The sequence below is a fragment of the Bidens hawaiensis genome, unplaced genomic scaffold, assembly GCF_021521415.1.
Source record: "Bidens hawaiensis isolate Kalapana, Puna unplaced genomic scaffold, B.hawaiensis_p1.1 tig00008883_1, whole genome shotgun sequence".
Taxonomy (NCBI): domain Eukaryota; kingdom Viridiplantae; phylum Streptophyta; class Magnoliopsida; order Asterales; family Asteraceae; genus Bidens; species Bidens hawaiensis.
This window is the reverse complement of record NW_027491643.1, coordinates 866,478-887,221: the sequence shown is the minus strand read 5'-3', so window position 1 is coordinate 887,221 and position 20,744 is coordinate 866,478. Positions and strand designations below refer to the sequence as shown.

General features: G+C 35.6%; 1 pseudogene; it reads right to left on the bottom strand.

Annotated features, from left to right (window-relative positions):
* Positions 1-2,215: 2,215 nt before the first annotated feature.
* LOC143530277 (uncharacterized) lies at positions 2,216-11,888 on the bottom strand (annotated as a pseudogene).
* Positions 11,889-20,744: the final 8,856 nt, after the last annotated feature.

The window sequence follows — 20,744 nt, the reverse complement described above, 5'->3', positions numbered from 1 at the left end:
GAATCCATTGGTGATGCTTAAAGGGTACTAAACGATCACTGAAACTGAAATTTGAATATGTAAAGAACCACTTCCCCACAGTGGGCGCCAAACTGTATTGGTAAAAAATTACACAAGGATAATCAAGTAAACAAACTTTGATTGAGGTAGGATGCTTGAATATGAAATTGAAATAAGTAAATGTTGCGAGTGACACGGCGATTTTTAGCGAGGAAAGGACATGTGATCCTTTGAGGAACTCCGGAAAAAAACCTCCGGAGGGAAAAAGTATCCCCTACCTTAGTATTATTAAATAAATGAAAGTTGGGAGTACAAGTGTTGGAAGTGTTTGATCGCTGCTATGAGTACAAAAGTGTGTATATGGGTGTGTGTCTGTGTCCTATACGATCAATACAACTTATATTTATAATTACAATGGTTATAACAAGAAATAATAAGCAATAATGAACATTAAATGCCCTGGCGAGATTCCTGGAGCGGTTACGGATTATATATCTTTGCCATTAACAAGCTGTAATTGCTTCCACGTCTTTTATCCTTAATGGTTTGACCAAGTCTTTAATTGTACATTAATTGTCAAACGTTGCCCGCAAGACTTAAAACGTACAATAGTGAAAGGATGATAATAATTGATAATGAAACTTACTAAGGATCCTATATGTGTGTGATCCTGATACATTGCGATGATTCTCTTGAGGATTCTGCCTGTCAGGATTCTTGAAATTTCTACCCACAACAATACCTAAGAAAATGAAAGTACGTATATACATGCAAGTTAAACAATATATTTAACATGAAATCTTAACAAACTGAGTGTAAAAACAAATGTGTTTTGCCACATCAATACTATATTAAAAAAAATATATATAGTTTTATAAACTTTAACATAAGAGATTCTATAAATTATAATCACTTAAACTACTGATCAAAGTTATTTTTGATATCAAAAATGATCATTGCGTTTAAAACTTTAATTTTTCCATAATTAAAATCATTTTCTTAAAAGTTACAAGTGTAGGGACTAAAACCATCAAAACAAAGTTACTAACTTTTATGTAAGTTTTTTATAAACATATGATTTACAAACTTAATTTTCTTTATTAAACACGGAATATTTCTAAATGTTTAAAACTTTTATTTAAGTTTTTTATAAGGCAAACGATATTTCTAAGTTTAAAATTAAACCGAACGAAAATTTTCTTTAAAGATACTAAACGCCATTATAACCTTCTTTTAAACCCACCAAAATGAAGTTCCCGTCTCACATTATATACTTGATCTATTAACGAGGTATGGTTGACTTATACACACACATATCTAGGCCGGGGACTCGTCCACATTTTCAAATTTTAGAGTTAGATTTAAGTTTATTCATAAGGGTTGGTCCAAAATTTAATTAGTCTTTACGTAAAACATAGGACTTGGGTCGAAAACCTGATGCCAATCTTGTGTGTGGATATTTTTTTCGCTCGTTTACCAAGTGAGTTTCATGAAAAATTGTTGTAAAGCATGACTAGTGCAATATTGGTTTGTTTCCCATCACATAAAGCCCCCAACATAACCTTCTAACTTGTTATTATATATAGTCGCTTGATTGTATGAGTACTAGTACTATTTGAGTTGACAACTGCTTTTACGGTTAGCCGTTCCAACCCTAACCATGCTTGTTATTGTAAATGTGTACTATCCATTTTTCTAAATTTGTGATAGATAGTGTGGACATGGGTGTACCTTACATAGACAAGGCTTGGTTATGTTCTTATTTTACTACATCATCATTTGTTAATACATTGTTTGATCATCGATGTCATTAAAACATATGAACAAACCAACTTTTTTGTTGACTGTTTTTTATCATACTTTTCAGGTTCAAGTTAACGAGTGTAGAGGGGCTTTATGGTTAGGTGGGAAGTTATCATCAGAAGATTTAAACGGTGTTGTTTTTGTGTTAGCTTCGTTTGTTTGTATCTTAGATATAATGTGACACTGATAACATATACTTAGTAACGTCAAAAAGTTTAATGAAAGTAATGAAATGTCCAAGTATGTAGTTTATTCTCATCAAACAATGTGTTGGGACATCTTATTTGTCACGTCTCACAATACCTCCTTAACTGGGCGTGACAATAGAGACATCTAACATTCTAACATGGGTAATTAATCAACAATACTGATTAGTTTCACTACTATTAGTTCTTATAATCCAATAGATTGAAGTATGGTTGAAGTCATAGGTGGCAAACTTTGTAAAATTCGTGGATATGACAAGAATAGGTAAGAATCATTTATACATACAATTCAAAGAATTCTTTTAATATGCAGTATTCGAATTTTATAGTATGTAGTGTTTCAAAGAAAGAATCATTTAGACGTCTTTAGATTCATGCCACTTGAATATACGACGGATATTTCTGTCATAGATGTATAGTGATGCTTACATTTCTACTTTACGGTGTGAAGTGACTTCTGTTTACAATGTGTGAAAGAGTATACATGTACAAATTCTTGGTGTATATACATACTGTAAAAAAATTGATTTAGAAAAAAAGCAACTTGATAGAAAAGAAATAAAATTCTAAAATCAATATCCTCTAGAATACAAACTAATTCTCATGTGCAAAAGCCTTCACAACATCCACAATTGGAGCTTCACAAACCGGACATTCCCCACAAGCGCGTTGAATTTCCAATGCACAACTGAAGCAAGTGCACATATGTCCACATCTAAAATGTGTGATAGTTGATTTAATACCATTTACAAAAAGTAAAAAAAAAAATTGACAGATTTCTACACCACAACATACATACGTACCTGTACAGAAGCGAGTCAACTTGTATGACATGACAAATAAAACAATTATGTTTTATCAAACCAGGTGGCTTTGTTTCCGTCTTTTCAACTAGAGCCAATACCATAAGAGTAAGTCCAAGTAAATAAATAATTATATAAAAAGAAATAGCATTGAGGAATCCTAACCTGGAGGATTTGTCTTAGGTGCAATGACATTTTGGTTAAACGAGTGTTGCATTTTTACTTGCATGTTAATGCAACTTCTTATTGATTTTCGTACCTCCATAATCTCTTGATGTAGTTGTTCCATGTGTCTTCTTAAGTCATATATAAGTTCCATCTCCTGTCAGAAAAATAAGACTACGAACTTAGGTTTTACCAGATTTTTACACTACCATGAGATTCTGTTTACCGAAAAACTCACACGGCCCCTTTATATTACCCCGTTGTAAGTAAAAAACTAAACTTATAGTTCAATATCAATCATTAGTTAAGTTTAGGGTCAAACAAGTAATACTAGGTTAATTAGGTTTAATGTGTAATTTGTTTATGATATAGCGAAATGTTGCATCACTTCGATTAGGGTCGCATTATTCAAACCTAGAACCATCAAGATATGTGTATGTAAAAAAAAGAGAATGATTGCACCTATTCATAAAAATCAAATTTCAATTTGATCAATATACATGGTTGTGTGTTTGAATCTTTGTTCACACTTTATCAATCAATTTTGCCTTTAGTTTTCAACAATTGGTATCAGCTTTATGGTTATTAGTTTAAAATATTAAGATGACCTATTCTATACCTATGTAAACAACAAGATTAGGAACAAAAACAAAATCAGAGCATGGGTGATTCGATAAATTTGTTGTACAAAAATCATATAATCTTTGGAAGATACAGATCAAGGATCAAAGGAATCACAAAAAAAATTCAAAATCAATTTGATTAGTCAAGAACCAAATTTGAATTTAAGAAGATTCACACAATAATCACCACCGAAGAAATCAAATTACATGACTTGCATGACTAGAAGAAGAGCAAAGGCAAAGGATTAGAATGATTCTCTAAAGAGAGAATAGAAGTTCATTATTAGAAAAGACTAATTGAATTATAAGAGAAATTCAGGAATATATGTGCAAGAATCGTCGTATATTTGCAAAAAAGAATATGTAATGATACCAAGACTGCACAGCTTATATGAGAAAAGAAGAAACAGGAAGATGAAGCACTCTTTCTACATAGATTAGAAAGTGGGAAAGTATATATAACGTATGATGTTAAGACTACGTAGCATATTAAGCAACAATTTTGTACAAGAAGACCAAATCTCTCAAAGGAGTGATAAACCAACTATGTGAGACGGTCAAAGTTGGAATAAAAAAAATTCAAACCTACACGAATCAAGTTGTGGAAGGTTGTTTTTTCGAAGAAACTAAGAAGCCATGAAAGTTGTTTGGTATAAATTAATGAAAAAGGTCTTAAGCTAATCTTGTGACATGATCTAGGACTAGTGAGAAATCAAGTTTAACCAAAGTGATCTAGGATTGTGATTAGAATTAATCTATTTGGTTCAACATGAAGACAAACCAGCATGTGAGGCACTGAAAATCAAGGCTAAGAACTCAATTGCATCTATGAGAGAAGTGATCAAAGTAGTTGATTGAATCATGTGACACGATTAAGTGGCGACGTTAAATGAAGATAATAAATTGAAGCACAGTGTGATACGGAGTCATGAAACAACTACAGAAGAAAACAAACAGAGACTGTTTGATACTATTTGCGTGAAACAAAGAAGCGGATTTTAATGAGATGGCTGCACATGGAAGGGAAAAATAAAAGGATTGTTACACCAAAATGTTGCATCGCTTCGAATAAGGGTTGTGTCATTTAAACCTAGAACCATCCGCTATGTGTATGTATAAATGGGGTATGATTGTATCCATTCATAAAAATCATATTTAGTTTAATCGATATATGTAATGTGTTTAATCTATGCTCATGCTCAATCTCTAACAATCAATGTTGGCTTTGATTTTCAACACACCCTTGGAACCAACAAGTCAGGTAAAACTCAGTGTGCAAGCAGGTAGCCTTTAAGGGGTTAAAGGCGTAAATATAATGAAATCAAGATGTTGACCTCATACCTCTGTCCGAAGTACTCAAACGCTTACCACTGCGCCACCCTTGAGGATTTATGTTTTACAAATTAATAAACTAGAGAACTCATAGAGGTGAAAGTGAACTTACAATGGTTTGATGAGTGATTGGTAATGGTGATTGTGCAGTACTATTGTTATGTGAACGATTAGATGAAAGAGATTGTTCTAAATATGGAGATGTTGTACTCGTCGTTGGTGAGTTATCAACAACATCATTAGGTCTCCTTGATTGTTCAGAATATGTTGTTTGATCTACACATTCACTATATTGACTACATATTGTTTTGGTTTGGCTCCTACAATCGACATCTTCATCTACCATGTAACTGTCTTCTTGTGTCATCTCTTTTGGCGAAATAGCTTTCTCTTTCACTATTATTGTCTCTTTCTTTTCCACCTGAACATGTGATTGTTCAATACGGCTCACCATTAGTTGGTCTATTAGCTCGCGGAGACCACTCTCAAGAAACCTTGAGACACTTTTTCTACACAATTTAAGGACTTTATGTTAGATCTATATCATCAATATTCTCCTTCTTGTGTACATCTATATATCTATATAAGATAATATGCTAATAACATAGGTCATTAATCTTGCTAATTACCAAAAGGGTATTTGTAAAATCTAATTGAAATAAGTATTAATCTTGCTAATTACCAAAAGGGTATTTGTATAATCTAAATGAAATAACTTTATTTCAATGACCCAACTCATTAATTAACATTGATAATCATATGGAAAATCAATAGTGTTTAACATGATTTTAGTGGTCATGTCTTAATCATTAAGATGAAAATAACTTGCCTTTCAAGAAGGTGTTGTATGTCTCCATTCCGTGGTGAATGATCATGAAGCATCTCTTGGTATCTTGCTTGCCTCATATATTCCCAATCACTTTTTGGCCGAGAAATCTCACCGACCCAATCATAGTTTGTATCGAAAAGCTGCATGTCGGTTGATTCGTCTCCATCCAAGTCACTAGATGTCTCAGAATATCTATTTGTTTCCCAATCATTAAAGGTTTCTGATGCTTGTTTATTATCGGTGTAGTTGGTCTCTTCTGATGAATCACTAAACCCCCTATTCTCTATTTCACCGTAAGATGTTTTAGCTGACATGAATTGACCTTCATCTTCATTGAAATGAAATTTATCTTCATATATAGAATGCTTGTCTTCCTTAAATATTATTGAGTTGGAAGAACTATCAACAAATTTGGCTTTATGGACCACATCGTTAACTAACCACGTGGAGCATTTCGTTGAATGATTTGTCGTCAAAGGCGCGATGCTTGGTTGATGTTCTTGCTTCTTAGTCTCAGTGGTAGTCTTGGTCAGGATCTTAACATCCACCTCTCTAGTGGCGGTGGTGGCCGAAGTTCCCTCTTTCGAGGGGTTTTTTGAATCATGTTTTGTGGTTTTCTTCGACTCGGGTGCTCCTTTTTCAACTCCAGGGTTAAACCTTTCCCTACAAATGTCAAGTGATACTTATTTCGTTTTATTAGTGGCATTCTAGAAATAATGTATCTATATCACTAGTCAATTATAAAAACTGATTAAAATTTGATGATTGTAAGTTCTTTAATAATTCTAAAATAAGAGCAAAATTTGGTCACTATTTACTGACCATTAATTGTTTCTATGTTTAAAATATGAAATAAAAGATAATTGTAAGGAAACAATTCTTTAAATAGTAACTAGGTGCATAATTGTTCGATTTAGATCATTCAGTTATTGTGAAATTATCAAAGAAATACAACAATATTGTTGATTATTGTTATTTTTTTAATCATTTAATGTTACCGAAGGTTATTAAGAGGAGTTTCATAGGTAAAACTTATAGGAATATGTCGACTATTGATATTTTTTCGCAAACTTATCAGTCGGTAATTTGTTGGAAAGGAGAACTATGGCGCAAAACTTATCGCTCATCCGTTAGTAAAATACCATCGATAACATTCGTCGGTAATATGTAGCAAATAAGATTATCCACGACCTTATTCTATAGTTGACTTTATTTAAACAAATTTAAATATTCATAGTTTATGGTTTATCTGTTCTTAATGTATCCAACCTGCCTATCCTGCGTTTGCGAGCTAAAACAAGGGTAATGGCAACTAAAAATGTGATAAATTTTACCTTCGATCCATTATATCCAAGCGATTATTTGATTCTAATGTTTTTGAAATGCAAGGCCTATGATTTTTGGTTTCTGGTTTAGGTTCGGATCCAAGACTTAGGATTTTAAAACGAAGCGAAGCCTGTAAAGACAAACATATTGATTTTACAAACCTCATAAAAAGTGCATGATCAAAGCAAATGTGAATTATAAATCACTACTTGGATGCGGCCTCGATGCGAAAACTTTGAAACCGCTTTGTGCTCAACCAAGCATTTTAGCTCGTAATGCTTATGATGCTCTATTTGCTTTAGGAACTTGTCGAAAGCTTGACGACCTCGTATCGAATGGCTCGAAACTTTAGCACTTTTGATACCAATGCCTTCGCCTTTGGTTTGTTCTTTGTGTAAAGCCGTGTGAATTCGAGGTAATAATGACTCAGATCTATGTTCAGTAGCATGAGAAGCATCCAATTCTTCTTCTTCTGGCAGGTTCTTGATGATATCCAACACTCGAGTCTTTTCCTTTTGTGCACTACCCGGGTTAGGATCCTTTCTATCGCGGCTAGGTAAGGGACAAGAAAGTTGCCTTGACACTTTATTATATTCCCAATCGGAATCCGAGTTGTTAACGGTGTTTTGGGGAGCACTGGGTGAATTGTCGTTTTTACCCTCGATACTTGTATATCCCAAGTTGTTCGAGTTCTTGGCATCGGTGAGATCTCTCCATCTTTGAAGAAGGGAAGATACTCCACCTGAATTTTGAGATTCCACAACACATGTTGATTCCAAAGGAGAATCTTGTTGAATCCATGAAGAATGTGATCTCTTTGTTAGAATATTGGTTTGTTCGTTTTGTTTTTGTTGGTCACACGAAAAATTTACCTCACGTGCCAACGCCCAAGGACCATTCCTAGATTTCTTTTGGGGACTGTTCTTGTCTGTTTTTCGGTTTTTGTTCTTGTTATTATTGTTGTTGTTATTGTTATTGTTATGGTTATTGTTATTGTTTATGTTGTTGTCGATGAAACTGGAAGGCAGCCATGAATAGTCGGTATCATCCTCCAACTCCTTCATGTTTGTCCCGTATTTTGCATTGGAATCATTGACCGTTGGGAGCCAAGAATCATCAACAACAATGTTCCGATTCCCATGATTCGAGTCTTCGGTATCAGATGTAACCGTTGAGTTGAGACTACTGGTCGACAGCCAAGAATTATCGGTTTTTCGATTCCCATCATCAACTTTGTTCTTAAGACTACTTTGAGGATGAATGTATCCCTTATTATTTGTAGGAAGATTGTGATCCCTTAGAGAGACGTAATTAAATGGTGAAGAAGATGTAGTGACTTCAATCTGCATATACGACATTTTGATTGTTAATAAATTGAAGATCAAATGGGAAATATAGTTTTGAGAGAATTAAGGAAATCCTACGGGAGGAATCAAAGAGAGACCGTTATGAAGGTATGGACATGCTTATATTACCCCCTTTTTAGCCCTACATTTTTATGTGTATCCTATATATTATTACCCTTTCTATTTATATCTTATATACTAGGTTAGATTTCGTGTAGTACACTAGATGGTAATAAAAAAAACTAGATGGTAATAAAAAAAACAATAAAAAGATATTAAATTTAATAATATAAATAATTACAAACATTTGGTTGTACCTAAAAACATAACTATATGCATAGCTATAGCTGTAATGTTATATGAAAAAACAAAATTCATCCATTTATTTCTATGTTTGAATGGAATCTCGAGACTAAAAATCCATCATTAAATTTTTTTGTTTCTATTATTTCAAATAAGCATACAACATTTTTGTCCTTGCGAATCATATGTTAGCTCTATTCATCACAATAATTTTGGAAGGAACTCGGCGCGACTCTATAATACGTGGGTAGTATGCAAGTAGTTTCAGCCAATAACTGCTTGCAATAGTTTTAATTATATGCTTTGCTTTTGTTAGTCAATTTTTATGTTTTTATTATCCAAGTTTCTACTTTGTAACTGGAGACCTTCCCTTCTCGAATTGGGTCTTTTAATTCAGTAATCGTTCCTTTTATTTGAGTATAAACCCTAGTTTCTATCATCGTTTCCATTTCCGGGAATTAGATGGCTTCTCAGAACCGGAGTAATCCAGAGAATTCGAATCTTTACCTAGTGGTTGTCCAATTAGCAGCCATCGCATCATCCATGTAATCTCTACAGCATGACTGCTATCAAAACGCAACAAGCCAAAACATAAGGAGAAATCAAGTGGCGGTTGTGGTGGGTTTGAAGATGAAGAATCATCCTGGAACCATAATCGGCATTTCAGACCATACAAAATATTTGATTTCCCCACCTTTACTTAGAGAGACCCATGTGAAAGGATGTTGAAGGCAGAGAAGTATTTATAGTATTATCACATACCCGATGATGAAAAGGTGGATGTAGCCTCGATGCACTTGGAAGGCGGTGCCTTGGACTTTTACTCCTGGTTATCCACAGATCAATCCATTGAATTCTGGGAGGAATTGATTCATGCACTTCAGAAGCACTTTGGCCCGACTAAATTCCAAAACCTTAACGAGCAGTATTGTAGTATCAAATAGAGTGCATCTGTATAAGAGTATCGTAGGAATTTGCGAAACGTTCGACACGGGTTTCCAATTGGCCAGAGCATTACCTGTTAGGGGTACTAAATGATCTCAAAGAAGATGTGTGGATTCATAAACCATGAACTGTCTACAAGGCTATGAGTCAAGCTCTCGAAATTGAATCCAAAATTAGTCATGCCCAAACCAAGAAAAATATTACCTGGACTCAATCCAAGACAACTCAAGTAGACTCCAAACCAATGGCCAATACGTCCATCTATTCAACCAACATCCCTAAACCAACCCCCGATATTCTGATACAAAAAACAAGCTCGTTACTTAAGGGGTGAATGTTACTAGTGTGGTAACAAGTTTGGACCCAACCACCGGTGTAATATAGGAACCCTGAAAATGTTGACAGCTGGGGATGAAGTTTTACGATCAAACAGACCATGATGAGGAAGAACAAGAGAATCACGGGGAAAACTTTGCTTAGATAAGCTTGCACGTTATTTTGGGTTAGTCTCATAACACCGCTATGAAGCTACATGGTGCCCTGGGTAATACTGAAGTTTTCATTTTAGTGGATTGTGGGTCCACTCATTATTTCATTTCAATTACTCTTGTTCGTGAGATGAACATACCCACTCAATGTGTACCTTCCTTCAGTGTACAAGTAAGCAATGGGGATATAATTCATTGCAATCAAGTATGTTGGGATACTACTGTCCAAGTTACTAAGTTGCTGATCTACTCAAGATTTTTACCTATTTTCAATTGGTGGAGTGGATTTGTTATTGTGAACTCACTGGTTAGCCTCCCTTAACACTGTAAAAGCAAATTGCAGTGAAATGATTTTGATTTTTCTTTTAATGGGCAAAGATATGTAAGGCCCCGTTACCGGTGCCTCACTTTGGACGTTGGATTTACTCATAAACGCAGTTCTAAATATCATAGTTAATTAAAACTTTCATGGAATAATATTAAATTCAACCATTCATTACATAAGTCACCATTTAAATAATATAAAACATGTCTTTTTGATTCAAACATAAACAACTGAGTCTTCGGATGCCAACCTCCTTTTTCAACTTGCCATGTGTCCATCTTCAGGCCAACTGTTTCATCCTACTCACCTGCATGCATACTAAAACTCAGCTACGCTGAGTGAGTTCTAGTTAATCATATAACATACAACAAATTCATAATTACATACTTTCGTTCATACTTTATACTTTCTTACATTCATTCATTATACACTCACTAACCTTCATATTTTCTTTCTTTCATTTTCATACCTTACGTTTTAAAGAGTATTATGCCCTACATTCCTCGAGTATCATTAGGGCTTGGTTCCCTCTTGCCTCGAATATTATTAGGTTTGGTTCCCTCTTGCCTCGAGTATTATTAGGTCCCAGTTCCCTCTTTTCTCGAATATTATTAGGGTTCGGTTCCCTCTTGCCTCGAGAATTATTAGGGCCCGGTTCCCTCTTGCCTCGAGTATTATTAGGGCTCGGTTCATTTTCATTACCATTCAACCATACAGTACATTTCTTTGTCATTATTATTATAACATTCGTACATACTTATCATACATGCACTATTCATACATACTTTCTTTCACATACTCATTTCATATTTACCACACATTACCTTCCTTAACAATACGTGCAATATCCGAAGATCGTTCACGTACTGTCAAGCATTCATTCATAATATAGACATAACTATAACATTCATCATTAAGACATACACTTACCATTTAATGTAAGTGTATTAACATTCACATTGAGTATGCACACAGCCCCGAAAACATAATAAGGAAATGGGGCTAGAAACTCACCTGGATCCTGTTTCGTTCTCCGTTAATCGTTAATCCTTTCCTTAACTAAGCTCGGCTAAATGTACATTAATTATACATATCAATATATGTCCTATTCATTTTATTCATATTTCAGCCAAAATGGCTAAGTCTGGTCTAATCTAATGGTTTTGTTTTAGATTACATTTTACTTAGATTATTTAATCCTTAAACACACATCCTATCCATTTACCCTCGTATTAGTTCATTAGATTACAATTGTGTTTGAGTGTTTCTAAATATTTGGGTCATTATTGCATGATAGTATGCCTATTGCTCTTGAGTATCGTGTGTATCCAAGCTTACAAAGTAATCGAGTGTTCCCTTGTAATCGAATAAGGCTTGACAATCGAATAAGACATTGTAAGCGAGTAAAGCATTGTAATCGAGTAATGCTTTGTAGTCGAGTCTCCACAGTGTAATCGAATACACTATTGTATTCAATTATAATGTTGTAATCGATCCTCATAGTGTATTCGATTGTCACATTGTATTCGAGTTTCCTTTTTGTAATCGAACCCTTCAATTGTATGCGACTTTAACCAAGTAACCGAATATGGCATTTGTATTCGAGTCCAGATTGTAATCGGGTCCTTATTGTATTCGAATCTCCTTTGTATTCGAGTTTCACTATTGTAATCGATTACGTATATTGTAACCGAAGTATTGTAATCGACTACGTCATTGTAATCGAGCATCTTGATTGTAAGCGAGTTCATCAATTGTAATTGATAATATGATTGTAAGCGAGTTCATCAATGTAATCGAATATATGATTGTAAGTGAGTTCATCAATGTAATCGATTATATGATTGTAATCGGATACATCATATGTATGCGAACAAGACCAAGTAACCGATCTTGGATATTGTAATCGAATACAATGGTGTATTCGAACGAGCTGCACCTTTTATCGTTCTCGGATGAACAGTAACTACGGGTTGGCCCTTAATCCACTATCATTTTCCGTTTTAACACTTAAACCTTTATTATGATATTATCTTACCCCGTAAACGTTCCCATGACCATTTTCGTCTAAGACTTGACTCGTGCAACCATAAAGTTTGAATCTTTATGGCTAAAGATGTTCAAAACTAGATCTAGGGTTTCTTTTATAAACCGATCATAACCATAAATTCGTTAAGTCCATTTTAATCGTCAAGTTTGCAACTTTATTACATAAAGAATGTCCGATTTACTATCCTACTAAGTTTCATGAAAAACCGACTTCGTTTACCCGTTCTTTTCTCAAACCGAACGCTACTCGTTTTACCCGAAACGAACCAAATGACCCTTTTATTATCAAGTTCATTACTTTGTCAATAATCATGACCCGATCTATCATCCTACAAATTTTCATGTAAATCCGCTCATGAAAAGTAAGCCTTTTTAACAAAAACGTACATTTGAGGTGTTTGTCTGAAATTACTCGAGAGGCCCAAAACCATATCAAACGAACTCCGATTTGAGTGATTCAAGCGGCCACAGAATCATCTTGTCCCGGTCTACAAACCCATCAACTCGCCTTCGCCGGAACAGCTGAACAGTCGCCGGAATCTTCACTTTTGAGCTGCTATGGTTTTGCTGATAAATATCAGACTTTGCGACCTCTGATCGAAGATCTAATCGGTGGAAATCCTCATTTATATACCATGAACACTCAGTTAAATTTTTGACCGATTCGACGGTTAGATCTCTGGGAATCTTTATGTCTTTGTGGGTGGTTTTCTCAAAAACGAGAATTGGAGATGTGTGTGTTTTTGATGATGTAGGCTATTGTGTAGAGATGTATGAAAATGGAAAGGATTAGGGTTTTAAGGGGTATTTATACTCCGTTAAGCCCATGAACCTTGGGCCCATCTTTCTTTTTTGTTCCATAATTAATTACATCTAATTAGCCTACTTATCTTTCCGTCTTTATTATTTTATTATTTCTCTACTAACTCAAGTAAACTTTTCCATCATAATGATATAATATATTAAATATTATTCTTCTAAATTTTGGGATGTTACAAGATATAAACTGCAAGGAGTAGCTTCAAGCTCCCAAAAGTCAACTGCTTTCTAAAACCTTACCATTGGCCTCACAACAGCCCCTAAATCTCAACTCTTTATAGCCCTTAGTTGATAATTATCATGAAGTGTTTAATAAACCCACATTGTTCCACTTCTCACTCAATCACCCTACTACCTAATACACCACCACCCAATATTCGCCCTTAACGATACCCACACTCCCAAAAATCTGAGATCTAGCAACAAGTTAAGAAGCTTCTATCAGCTGAGTTTATACAGCCGAGTACCAGCCTGTTCTCATGCCCGGTCTTATTGGTTAAAAAGAAAGACAATACGTGGAGGATGTGTGTTGATTACCGTGCCCTAAACAAGGTTACAGTGGCTGATAAATATCCTATTCCAAGCAGTTCCCTAAACAATAGTAACCAATATTAGTTGTTCAATCGTGGCCAGTGCCCAAGACGGTCCATGAAGTTCGAGGTTTTTTAGGCCTTACCATTTTACCATCGGTTTGTACACCACTATGGGTTGTTGGCTAAACCCCCGGAAGTCCTCACCAAAATGGATGGTTTCCAATGGTCTGAAGAGGCTACCTTGGCGTTCCACATATTGAAGGAAGCTTTAATGTCAACATCGGTACTTAAATTACCAAATTTCTCAAGGCACTCACAGTTGAATGTGATGCTTCATCCGAGGGAATAGGGGCTATTCTCATTCAAGACGACCACCCGGTATCCTATTTCAGCAAAGGATTCTCACCTTCTAATAGGTTCAAATCGACTTATGATCGGGAATTACTGGCTCTTGTTTTAGCGGTTCAAAAGTGGAGTCATTAATTATTGGGGCGCCATTTCTTCATCAAAACATATCAGTACACCTTAAATTTCTTGTTGGAACAACGTATTACCTCACCCAAGCAACAACACCTTCTTTCAAAACTAATACCCTATAAGTTTTTGATTATTAAATTATCAGGGAAGGAAAATAAACGAGCGGATGCCTTATCTCGATGCCCTCAATCCGATGCCAAATCAGCAGAATTATTCACTTTAGTCATTCCCCACGGCTTGGATATTGCTGCTATTCTGGTCAGGTTACGGTCGGACCCATACACCAGCAATCGTGAGTGATTCTTTATTTTACAAAGGGAACCTGGTTATCCGTGATATCTTAGAGTTAAAAAATTCTTCATTAGGCCCATTCCACTCTTGCTACAGGCGACGAGGATATTTAAAAACACTGCAATGTATCCAGTCCCAATACTTTTGGCCTAATATGAAACACGATGTACATATGTTTGTCCAAGAGTGCTTGATATGTCAACAACAGAAGTACGAACCACTATCAACAGCTGGGTTACTGATGTACATAAAAATATACATCTTTTTGGCATCAAATAATCTCTAAAAACTGCAATTTCTATTAAATAACATAGCACAAAAGGCTACTTATCATAATAAAATGTAATTTCAGATGAAACTAAGCCCCAAACGAATAAACAAGCGAAAAGACGAAGAAAAATGAAAGAAAGCACAAGAAAAACAACAAACACGCCCCCATGCCTCAAGAAACACGCCCCCATGCTTCTGAACACCAGAAAAGACAAAAATCTAAAAGAAAAGACAAAAACTAGAAACAAAAGCACGGGGCCGTGCCTCTCAACCATGGGGCCGTGGTCACCTTTCAAGAAAAGACAAAATGAAATTGGCACATGTCATAAAAATGCACAGGGCCGTGCCTCAGGAAGCACGGGGTCGTGGTGAGTCATCATGTACTATCTAACAACATGCAACTGGGACACGTAGACACGAGGCCATGCTTAATAAAGCACGGGGCCGTGCTTCTATCTCCAGACAGGCTATAAATAGAGGCTCTTGTGTCATTTGAGAAGTGTGCCTTGAAAAGAATTCTATCCGGTTTTCTCTCATAAAAACACATACTAACACTCGTATTGAAGATCTAGTGAAGAGTTTGAAGGCTTGGAGGTCATCACCATCAAACATCATCATCAACCATCATCATCATCATCATCATCATCATCATCATCATTAAGAAGGAAGATTCATCTACATTTGGTTATATTGTTCTACTTTGATCATGTGTTTATGGTTATCATCCATCCTAATGTTAATCACCATGCTCATTATGAGCTAAACTCCATTTACCATCTAAAATCTATGAAGAAGCTTTGTTTTACTTGACGATTATTTAATACATGTGACGTAGTCTAGTAAAGTACATGGTTATATTACAATTATCTTTTGATGAGAAATGTTTCACCATCTTAAAATACTAATTCAAAGTTGGTGATTGCCCATATTGAAAGATAGAAATACTTTGATAAATTATCAAAACATGGATCCTTATATTGTACTTAGAAATGATGAGACATAAGTTATGATGTATTTATCTAAGTCTTGGTAATCCGAAAATATCTTTGCTTAGGATGTCATGCTAGTTAAAGAAATCATATGTTAACGGAATGTGTAATTATAACATACATAAATCAACCAAGGGGAGGTTGTGTGACTAAACTACAACCACCCGAAGTTGTTAGAATTGGTATTTGAGAAATCGAAGTCAATCCTAATATTTCTACTTTACGAAACTACTTGCCAACTTAAATTGACATTTTGGAGGTGACATGACATTAGGAAAGGGTTGACTTTAAAATGCGCATGTTACCTCCCTAGTGCCAAAGATGCTCACTTAAAACTTAAGAAGCTATTTATCATATATTGCTACAGCAAGTTTACCACATGTTTGAATATTAATTATCAATGCTAAAATGGAGTGGATTCTTGATCTAGATGGTAACCTTCACGTAATTGAAATACTAGTTTATAATCTGTAACATCCTAAAATATTCTAATATTAAATAAAGAAAGCCACGTTCAGTTATCGTGTGTTAATAGCTAATTAATACTAAATAAAGAAAAGATCATGGATTGGGATTAAGTAAGATGGATTAAAGGGTTATGGGCTTTAGGTCCATGGGCCTTGGGGGATTTAAATATCCTCTTAAACCACCCTAAAACCCTAAATCCTCAATTCTTTCCATCTTAATCTCTACACACTCCAAACACACACACATACCACCTTACACGGCCGCGAGCAAGGAGAGAGGAACGAGACCAAACGAACGCTAGTTGGTGATTAGATCTTTATTATACAAGATTTAGAATCCCTAAACAAGCTAACCAAGACCAAAGAACACATAAAGGTATGCCTTTTTACCTTTAAAGTTTACGTTTTTATAAACGTTTAGTCTTGAAACTTAGAACGATAATAGATCGGGCATAAATGAAACGTAAAGTAATGAACTTGATGTTAAAATAAACCTAATGAATCCATAATCATATACGGCTCGTTTGAAAGAAACCCTAAGATCTAGTTTTGAACGTTTAAAGTTAAAGGTCCAAACTTTATAAATTTCCCAGTCGAGTTTTATCCGAAATTAGCCATGGGAACAATTTACGAGAAACATTAACGTCATATCTAGAGATTTCACGTTAAAACGGAGGTGTTTATAGTTTAAAACTAAACCTGTGGCCGGCACTGAACAACTTCGTCTGCAAGCAAGTTCGCTTGCAAGCAGGTTCACCAGGCAAGTTCGCCAACTGTAAACTTCTCCTGGTAGTTAAGTTCGCCAGATATTAAGTTCGCTTACACGTATGTTTGCTTACATTTAAGACCGCTTGCGAATACAGGAGAGTTAAAATAATAATTTAAAATCCTAATGAAAAATACGTTAACCTCAGCCAGGGGCTCTGCCCCTTTGACCCCACTAGAGGCTGCCGCCCCTAGAACTCCGCTGCCCCCGGACCCCCGTTCGTTGTAGGTTATATGAAGATAGAAATACGATATGAGTAGTAATAGTTAATTAATACATGTAAATATTATACAATTAGCCGTGCACAGCTCAAGAAAGGGATTACGATTAACGGTGAACGTAACCGCATTCAGGTGAGTTTCTAGCCCCATTTCCTTGTTATGTTTTCGGGGTTGTGTGCATACTCAACGTGATAGTTAATACACTTACCTTAAATGGTAACTGTATGCCATGTATGATTTATGTGATAGATATTATGCTATGATTGTGAATGAAAGCTTGTCGGTACATGAACGATCTTCGGAGGTATGTATATGAAGATGAATGTGTATGATATATATATGTGTGTGTGTGTGTGTGTGTGTGTGTGTGTGTGTGTGTGTGTGTGTGTGCGCGCAACATATGAGTATGTTTGAATGACTAAAGAAGGTATATGTATGTTACGGGTATGTAAAGACAGAATGTACGAAGATGAAGAAGTAAGGGATCAGACCCTAATAATATCTGATATAGAGAAGTAAGGGATCAGACCCTAATAATTTCTGAGATAGAGAAGTAAAGAGGGATCAGACCCTACTAATATCTGAGATAGAAAGAAAGGGATCAGACCCTAATAATATCTGAGATAGACAAAGGAAAAGGGGATCAGAGCCTAATAATATCTGAGATAGACAAAGGAAAGAAGGATCAGACCCTAATAATATCTGAGATAGAATGGACAACAAACATAAAGTATGAAAGTAATAAAGTATGAATGTATGTATGAAAGTAAATTAGTAAAGTAATTATTATGTATCTTCGGATGCATGATTAAAGGTAAGTGTATGTAATGTATGATGTATGATTAACTAGAACTCACTCAGCGTAGCTGACTTATAGTATGCACGCAGATGAGTAGAATGAGACAGCTGGCTTGAGCGGGGACACATGGCAGAAGAATAAGAGTCAGGCATCTGAAGACCTATTATGTTTTATAAGTTATGTTTTGATTTTGAAAGACAAGAAGAATGTTTTAAGACATGTTTATGATTTGATAAGTAATGTTTTATGAAAGTTTTATATTCCGCGTAAAGTTTTAATTAACTTTGATATTTAGAACTGTGTTTATAAGTAAATCCAACGTCCAAAGTAGGGCACCGGTAACGGGGTCTTACAGATGCTCTCGCCTTGGTCACCTATATTATATATATAAGTATTTATATTTATTAAAAAGTTCAAAAAAAATTAACCCCAAAATGATTAAAACCTCTGATTAAAGTAAACACAACGATTTATCATTAAAAACATTTGTGTCCACGGATCGATACTTGGTTCTTACCAATACTATTCTACATATACGATAGGTACACTTGCCTATTTTGTGTGTGTTTAGTCTTTGTAAAAATCACTTTTATAAATTTAAAACACGATCTTGTGTAAAAGCAAATCATTCCATCTATTAATAATTAACCGCAACGCACAGCACACATCAAGGTTTTGGCGTCGTTGCCGGGGACACGGTGCATTTCTAAGAATGATCCAAGTTTTAATTTAATCGTCTATAATTGTACAAATTTTTCTTAACTTTTATTTTATTTCATATATTTTTTATTAACTATTAAACTATATAATTTTACGGCTAGCCTAATTTTTAACTTTATTTACCTAACCTTCACTTTAGCTTAATTAATTTAGGCCTTAGTTTAGTTTAAAGTAGCTTAGCCTAACTCGTAGTTTAACTTAAACCAACCTTTAATTTCTATTAGCTAACTTTTACTTTTGTTTTCATTTTGATTTAGTCTCATGTATGTCCTCTACTTTTGAGCCTGAGCTTGTTTCTCAAATTTCTGAACCGGAACGACTCTTTCGTCAACGAGCACGTAAACGGACTGTAGAAACCGCCGAAGGAATCAAGGACGATTCAGTAGACGCCACCACATCAGGAGAAAATCAAACCGAAGAAATGATGACGGCCCAGAATAATGAGCCGAACATGAGCGAATATGCCAAGCCAACTCTCGAAGGCTACGGCAATGGAGTGGCTCCACCCGATACAACCGAACATTTCAAAATCAAATCCAGCACCATTCACATAGTGGAAAATTCAGTTCAATTTCACGGTCTCCTCGATGAAGACCCTCTTTTTCACATATCTCGATTCCTACGAATCTGCGGAACCTTTAAAATTCAAAACTGTTCAGAATATCAAATCAAACTCAAACTATTTCCTTTCTCTCTAAAGGGTCAAGCCTTAGAATAGATAGAATCTCTTTCCTCTGGGTCTATCACTACCTGGGACCAAATGGTTGAACAGTTTCTCCTCAAATATTTTCCGCCTAATAAAACTGCCAAATACCGAGCCATCATTACCGGATTCCGGACCGATAATGATGAGTCGTTACACGCAGCATGGGTGAGATACAAAAGTCTTCTGAGAATATGCCCACACCATGGAATGAGCATATGGTTACAAGTACAAACTTTCTTTGGCGCACAATCCAGTCAAAACAAACAGGCCATCGACCAAATCGCTGGTGGAGACCTGGATCCAAATCACCTAACGAAGCATTTGAAGTCCTGGAGAAGGCCGCAAAGAATATTTTCGCTTACAAACCACCAAGATCTACACCTACCCATAAAGGAATACACCACGTTGATTCCAACACTCTTGTCACAGCATAGCTTGAAGCCCTTTCTAAGAAATTCGAACAACTCCAAGCCGAACTATCGAAAACCAAGATCACCTGTGACACCTGTGTAGGAACTCACAAGACAAGTGACTGTAAACAATTCATCATGGCCATGGAAGAAGTCGATTTCATCGCTCGGCATAACAACGCTTTCAGTAACAACTATAATCCAGGATGGAGGAACCACCTGAATTTCAACTGGAAAGACGGAAGTAACACTCAAACTCTACCCGGATTCGAAAAGAGACCAATGAATCAACCCTTCCAACCTAAATCTCAATTTCAAGATCAAATTTCTAGTAGCCATCAAAACCCGAGCTACTCAAAGATCGAAGAAATGCTAATTCAACTCATGACCAAAACAAATGAAGCAGAAAAGAAGGCCGACTCAAGAGTTGTTGATATTAGAATTATTAAAACATGAAGCCGACCTCAAAAGTCAACAAGCATCACTACAGAATCTGGAAACTCAAATCAGAAAAATTGCCCGACAATTATCCAAAAGACCACTCAGCGCTCTTCCAAGAAACACAATCACCAACCCGAATGCGACAGCTAACTGTGTTACACTCAGAAACGGTACAACCACTGTTGCCGCACCAACTTCAGGACCAGTTATGGAAAAGGAGTATCCTGATGAAACGCAGGAAGGACTAACCCCAACAGGCACCATACAACCCAAAGAGCCAGTTCGAACTTAT